The following is a 7,650-nucleotide window of genomic DNA, read 5'->3' on the forward strand; positions in this document are numbered from 1 at the left end:
GCAGAGAGGAGAGGCAAGTTGTTCTGTGACTCCCAAAAGGGCATTAATCCCATTCACGAGGGCTTCATCCTCATGACCTCATCTAATCCTAATTACTTCACAAAGGCCCCACCTCCTAATATAGTTACCAAGACTGTTGCCTCAGAGTCAAACTCTTGCCCCTCCCTTGAACAGAAACCAATTACTTTTATCTAAGTTTCAGGAGGAAGCTGTAAAGAGAAAAAAACAAGAACTGGTTAGAGCCAACTAGACCCAAGATGGTGGAATACTTGACTTCCAGTAAACCTCGAACCTCATTATGTGCTCATTTTAATTCATTAGCATGCTGAATGACACATCCACCAGCACCATAGCAATTAACAGTTGCCATGCCAACAGCCAGAAAAACCCATACAGAGCCTAAAAGGAGAGCTGCATCAGCTTTGTGTCCAAGCTACACCCGTGTTTCAGATAAGTCATGAATATTCCTCCCACTCTTTCCAGTTCCCTCCCTATTACCTTGACTGTCATAATATTTGGCATCTTCACCTGAACTGGGTTGAAAAGTTGATTTGAAAACTAGATTCCTGCTTCTCCATTCTTTGCCCATTGAATAAAACTTGTGCTGTTCTGGTATCAGCATTGGTTTCATTATTAGTGGCTCAAATCTGATCAGAAAAAGAAACTCCCTGGCCAAGACAGGGGGTCTTGGCCCAAGCTAGCACCCCAGTGTGGATCCAACCAACCAGTTCAGTAACAATACCATCACATTAGGGAGTAAGGTTTCAACACATAAATCTGAGGTGATACAAACAAAGGGCTCAAAGGGCTTCCCTAATGGTTCAAGCGATAAATAATTCACCTGCAATGCAGGAGAAACAGGAGACACAGCTTCAAATCCCTGGGTCAGAAAGATCCCTTGAAGGAGGAAATGGCAATGCATTCCAGTATTCTTACCTGGAAAATCCCATGGACATAAGAGACTGACAGGCTACAATCAATGGGATCACAAAGAGTCTATCATGACTGAGCATGCATGTGAACACACACACACACACACACACACACACACACACACACACACACTAACATTTAGCTTCATAAAAACAACCAATCAGTGGGGAAGGTGATCAGAGGTGGGATGCTTTGAAGGCCAGTGGCATTAATACTTTGCTGACATCCCTGCTTCCTACCTGGCTGCATCAGAGCTGCCTATCCCTAGGATTCCCAATGAGATTTGCCAGGATCCCTGGGTCAAGTGACCCTGAAATCAGCAAATTTTACATTTTGTGATGCTTTTGTTTATTATGTTGATTTTGATGGAGTGGGGGAAACATCACAGATAATCTAGATGAGTAGTTCTCAAAATGAACATAATTGTTTAAGCTTAAAGATAGGAGTTGTCTTTAAAATACTATATATTTTTAAGTTGGCTGTCTATGCTTTGCTCTTCTTTTTGCCACTTATGTATATCACCAGAGCTCCACTAATTTCTGTGAGACTGTTAGGTATGTGTTTTGTGCTTACATGGCAAACTCCCTGGGCCAATATACCATATCACTGTAATAGTAAAAATAATCAAGAGCATTTTGTGTGCTAAGTATGGCTCATTTTTTTAAAAATTAATTTAATTATTTTAACTGGAAGCTAGTTACTTTACAATATTGCAGTGGTTTTTGCCATACATTGACATGAATCAGTCATGGATGTACATCTGTTCCCCATCCTGAACATCCCCCCCATCTCCCTCCCCATCCCATCCTTCAGGGTCATCCCAGTGCACCGGCCCTGAGCACACTGTTTCATACATCAAACCTGGACAGGCAACCTATTTCACATATGGTAATACACATGTTTCAATGCTATTCTCTCAAATCATCCCACCCTCACCTTCTCCCACAGAGTTCAAAAGTCTATTCTTAAAAAAAAAAAAAAAAAAAAAAAAAAGTCTGTTCTTTACATCTGTGTCTCTTGCTCTCTCACATATAGGGTCATAGTTACCATCTTTCTAAATTCCATATGTATGCGTTAATATACTGTATTGCTGTTTTATTTTCTGATTCCACTCTGTATAATAAGCTCCAGTTTCATCCACCTAATTAGAACTGATTCAAATGCATTCTTTTCAATACCTGAGTAATATTCCATTGTGTATATGTACCACAAATTTCTTATCCATTCATTTACCGATGGACATCTAGGTTGCTTCCAAGTCTTAGCTATTATAAACAGTGCTGTGATGAAAATTGGGGTACATGTGTCTCTTTCAATTCCAGTTTCCTCGGTGTGTATACCCAGCAGTAGGATTGCTGGGTCATATGGCAGTTCTATTTCCAGTTTTTTAAGGAATCTCCACACTGTTCTCCATAGTGACTGTACTAGTTTGCATTCCCACCAACAGTGTAAGAGGGTTCCCTTTTTTCTGTACCCTCGCCAGCATTTATTGTTTGTAGACTTTGTGATAGCAGCCATTCTGACTGGCATGAGATGGTACCTCATTGTGGTTTTGATTTGCATTTCTCTGATAATGAGTGATGTTGAGCATCTTTTCATGTGTTTGTTAGCCATCTGTATGTCTTCTTTGGAGAAATGTCTGTTTAGTTCTTTGGCCCATTTTTTGAGTGGGTCGTTTAATTTTCTGGAATTGAGCTGCAGGAGCTGCTTGTATATTTTTGAGATTAATTCTTTGTCAGTTGCTTTGTGTGCTATAATTTTCTTCCATGCTGAAGGCTGTCTTTTCACCTTGCTTATAGTTTCCTTGCTTATAGTTGTGCAAAAGCTTTTAAGTTTAATTAGGTCCCATTTGTTTATTTTTGCTATTATTTCCATTACTCTGGGAGGTGGGTTATAGAGGATCTTGCTGTGATTTACGTCAGAGAGTCAGAGAGGGTTTTGCCTCTGTTTTCTTCTAGGAGTTTTATAGTTTCTGGTCTTACATTTAGATCTTTAATCCATTTTGAGTTTATTTTTGTGTATGGTGTTAGAAAGTGTTTGAGTTTCATTCTTTTACAAGTGGTTGACCACTTTCCCAGCACCACTTGTTAAAGAGATTGTCTTTTCTCCATTGTATATTCTTGCTTCTTTGTCAAAGATAAGGTGTCCATAGATGTGTAGATTTATCTCAGGGCTTTCTATTTTGTTCCATTGATCTATATTTCTTTCTTTGTTCCAGTACCATACTGTCTTGATGACTGCAGCTTTTTAGTATAGTCTGAAGTCAGGACAGTTGATTCCTCCAGTTACATTCTTTGTTCTCAAGATTGTTTAGGCTATTCGAGGTTTTTTGTATTCCGTACAAATTGTGAAATTATGTCTGCTAGTTCTCTGAAAAATACCGTTGGTAGCTTGATAGGGATTGTATTGACTCTATAGATTGCTCTGGGTAGTATACTTATTTTCATTATATTGATTCTTCCAATCCATGAACATGGTATATTTCTCAATCTATTTGTGTCATCTTTGATTTATTTCATCAGTGTTTTATAAATTTCTATATACAGTTCTTTTGTTTCTTTAGGTAGATTTATTCCTAACTATTTTATTCATTTCATTGCAATAGTGAGTGGAATCGTTTCCTTAATTTAACTTTCTGTTTTTTGTTGTTAGTGTATAGGAATGCAAGGGATTTCTGTGTGTTAATTTTATATCCTGCAACTTTGCTATATTCACTGATTAGCTCTAGTAATTTTCTGGTGGTGTCTTCAGGGTTTCTATGTAGAGGATCATGTCATCTGCAAACAGTGAGAGTTTTGCTTCTTCTTTTCCAATCTGTATTCCTTTTATTTCTTATTCTTCTCTGATTGCTGTCGCTAAAACTTCCAAAACTATGATGAACAGTAGTGGTGAGAGTGGGCAAACTTGCCTTGTTCCTGACTTTAGGGGAAATGTTTTCAGTTTTTCACCATTCAGGATATATGTTTGCTGTGGGTTTATCATATATATCTTTTATGATGCTGAGGTGTGTTCCTTCTATGTCTGCTTTCTGGAGTGTTTTTATCATAAATGGATACTGAATTTTGTTAAAGGCTTCCTCTGCATCTATTGAAATAATCATATGGTTTTTATCTTTCAATTTGTTAATGTGGTGTATCACATTGATTGATTTGTGAATATTGAAGAAATCTTGCATCTCTGGGATAAAATCCATTTGGTCATGATGTATGATCTTTTTCATATGTTGTTGATTCTGTTTGCTAGAATTTTGTTAAGGTTTTTGCATCTATGTTCTTCAGTGATATTGGCCTTTAGTTTTCTTTTTTTGTGGCATCTTTATCTGGTTTTGGTATTAGGGTGATGGTGGCCTTATAGAATGAGTTTGACAGTTTACCTTCCTCTGCAGTTTCTGGAAGAATTTGAGTAGGATAGGTGTTAGCTCTTCTCTAAATTTTTTGTAGAACTCACCTGTGAAGCCATCTGGTCCTTGGCTTTTCTTTGTTGGAAGATTTCTGGTTACAGCTTCGATTTCTGTGCTTTTGATGGGTCTATTAAGATTTTCTATTCCTTCCTGGTTCAGTTTTGGAAAGTTATACTTTGTTAAGAATTTGTCCATTTCTTCCAAGTTGTCCATTTTATTGGCATATATTTACTGATAGTAGTCTCTTATGATCCTTTGTATTTCTGTGTTGTCTGTTGTGATTTCTCCATTTTGGTTTCTAATTGTGTTGATTTAATTCTTATCCCTTTTTTTCTTGATGAGTCTGGCTAATGATTTGTCTATTCTATTTATCTTCTTAAAGAACCAGCTTTTAGTTTTGTTGATTTTTGCTATAGTCTCCTTCGTTTCTTTTTCATTTATTTCTGCCCTAGTTTTTATGATTTCTTTCCTTCTACTAACCCTGGGGTTTTTCATTTCTTCTTTTTCTGGTTGCTGTAGAGCAGGGTTATTTATTTGATTTTTCTCTTGTTTTTGAGGTAAGCTTGTACTTCTATTCACCTTCCCCTTAGCACTGAGTTTACTGAATCCCATAGGTTTGGGGTTGTTGTCTTTTCATTTTCATTCGTTTCTATGCATATTTTGATTTCTTTTTTTATTTCTTCTGTGATCTGTTGGTTATTCAGAAGTCTGTTGTTTAGCCTCCATATGTTTGCACTTTTAATAGTTCTTTTTTCCTGTTCAGTTCAGTCACTCAGTTGTGTCCGACTCTTTGCGACCCCATGAACCACAGAATGCCAGGCCTCCCTGTCCATCACCAACTCCCAGAGTCCACCCAAACCCATGTCCATTGAGTCAGTGATGCCATCCAACCATCTGATCCTTTGTTGTCCCCTTCTCCTCTTGCCCTCAATCTTTCCCAGGATCAGGGTCTTTTCAGTAAGTCAGCTCTTTGCATCAGGGGGCCAAAGTATTGGAGTTTCAGCTTCAACATCAGTCCTTCCAATGAACACCCAGGACTTATCTCGTTTAGGATGGACTGGTTGGATCTCCTTGCAATCTAATGGACTCTCAAGAGGCTTCTGCAACACCTCAGTTCAAAAGCATCAATTATTCTGTGCTCAGCTTTCTTTATAGTCCAACTCTCACATCCATAAATGACCACTGGAAAAACCATAGCCTTGACTAAACAGACCTTTGTGGACAAAGAAATGTCTCTGCTTTTTAATATGCTGTCTAGGTTGGTCATAACTTTCCTTCCAAGGAGTAAGAGTCTTTTAATTTCATGGCTGCAATCACCATCTGCAGTGATTTTGGAGCCCAGAAAAATAAAGTCAGGCACTGGTTCCACTGTTTTCCCATCCCATCTGTTTGCCATGAAGTGATGGGACTGGATGCCATGATCTTAGTTTTCTGAATGTTGAGCTTTAAGCCAACTTTTTCACTCTCCTCTTTCACTTTCATCAAGAGGCTCTTTAATTCTTCTTCACTATCTGCCATAAGGGTGGTGTCATCTGCAACCCTGAGGTTATTGATATTTCTATCCCGGCAATCTTGATTCCAGCTTGTGGTTTAGTTGATATTTAATTTTACTGCATTGTGATGGGAAAAGATGCTTGGAATGACTTCATTTTTTGAACTTATCAAGGCTAGATTTATGGCCCAGGATGTGATCTATCATGGAGAAGGTTCTGTGGGCACTTGAGAAAAATATGAAATCCATTGCTTTGGGGTGAAATGTCCTATAGATATCAATTAGGTCTAACTGATCCAGTGTATCATTTAAAGTTTGTGTTTCCTTGCTAATTTTCTGTTTAGTTGATCTATGTTTAGGTGTGAGTGGGGTATTAAAATCTCCCACTAATATTGTGTTACTGTTAATTTCCCCTTTCATACTTGTGAACATTTACCTTACATATTGAAGTGCTGTGTGTTGGGTGCATTTATATTTATAACTGTTATATCTTCTTCTTGGACTGATCCTTTGATCATTATGTAGTGTCCTTCTTTGTCTCTTTTCATTGCCTTTATTTCAAAGTCTATTTTATCTGATGTGAGTATTGCTACTCCTGCTTTCTTTTGGTCTTCATTTGTGTGAAATATCTTTTTCCAGCCCTTCACTTTCAGTCTGTATGTGGGTCTTGTTTTTGTATCCATTCAGCCAATCTTTGTCTTTTGGTTGGAGCATTCAACCCATTTCCATTGAAGGTAATTATTTATAAGTATGAACCCATTGTCATTTACTTTGTTGTTTTGAATTTGAATTTATACACATTTTCTGTGTTTCCTGTCTAGAGACGATCCTTGAGCATTTGTTGAAGAGCTGGTTTGGTGGTGCTGAATTCTCTTAGCTTTTGCTTGTCTGTAAAGCTTTTGATTTCTCCTTCATATTTGAATGAGATCCTTGCTGTGTATAGTAATCTGGGTTGTAGGTTTTTCTCTTTCATGAGAAAGAGAAATGAAGAGAAATGTTTAAATATGTCCTGCCATTCCCTTCTGGCCTCAAGAGTTTCTATTGAAAGATCAGCTGTTATCCTTATGAAAATCCCCTTGTGTGTTATTTGTTGTTTTCACCTTGCTGCTTTTAATATTTGCTCTTTGTGTTTGATCTTTGTTAATTTGATTAATATGTGTATTATGGTGTTTTGCCCTGGGTTTGTCCTATTTGGAACTCTCTGGATGTCTTGGAATTTGGTGGTTATTTCCTCCCTCATTTTTAGAGAAGTTTTCAACTATTATCTCCTCAAGTACTTTCTCATGCTTTTTTTATGCCTTCTTCTTCTGGGACTCCTATGATTTGAATGTTGGGGCATTTAACATTGTCCCAGAGGTCTCTGAGGTTGTCCTCTTTCCTTTTAATTCTTTTTTCCTTTTTTCTCTCTGCTTCATTAATTTCCACCATTCTATTTTTCACCTCACTTAGCCTATTTTCTGCCTCAGTTATTCTACTGTTGGTTCCCTCCAGAGTGCTTTTGATCTTGGTTTTTGCAGTATTCATTATTGATTGACTCTTTTTTATTTCTTCTAGGTCCTTGTTAAACATTTCTTGCATCTTCTCAGTCCTTGTCTCCACACTATTTATCTGTAACTCTGTTTTGTTTTCAATATTTTGGATCATTTTAACTATCGTTACTCTGAATTCTTTTTCAGGTAGACTCTGTCTTCTCCTCTTTTGTTTGGTTTGGTGGGCATTTATCATGTTCCTTTACCTGCTGAATATTTTTCTGCCTTTTCATTTTGTTTTGATTGCTGTGTTTGGGGTGGACTTTCTGTATTCTGGCAGTTTGTAGTTCCTCTTT

The sequence above is a fragment of the Cervus canadensis genome, chromosome X, assembly GCF_019320065.1.
Source record: "Cervus canadensis isolate Bull #8, Minnesota chromosome X, ASM1932006v1, whole genome shotgun sequence".
Classification (NCBI taxonomy): domain Eukaryota; kingdom Metazoa; phylum Chordata; class Mammalia; order Artiodactyla; family Cervidae; genus Cervus; species Cervus canadensis.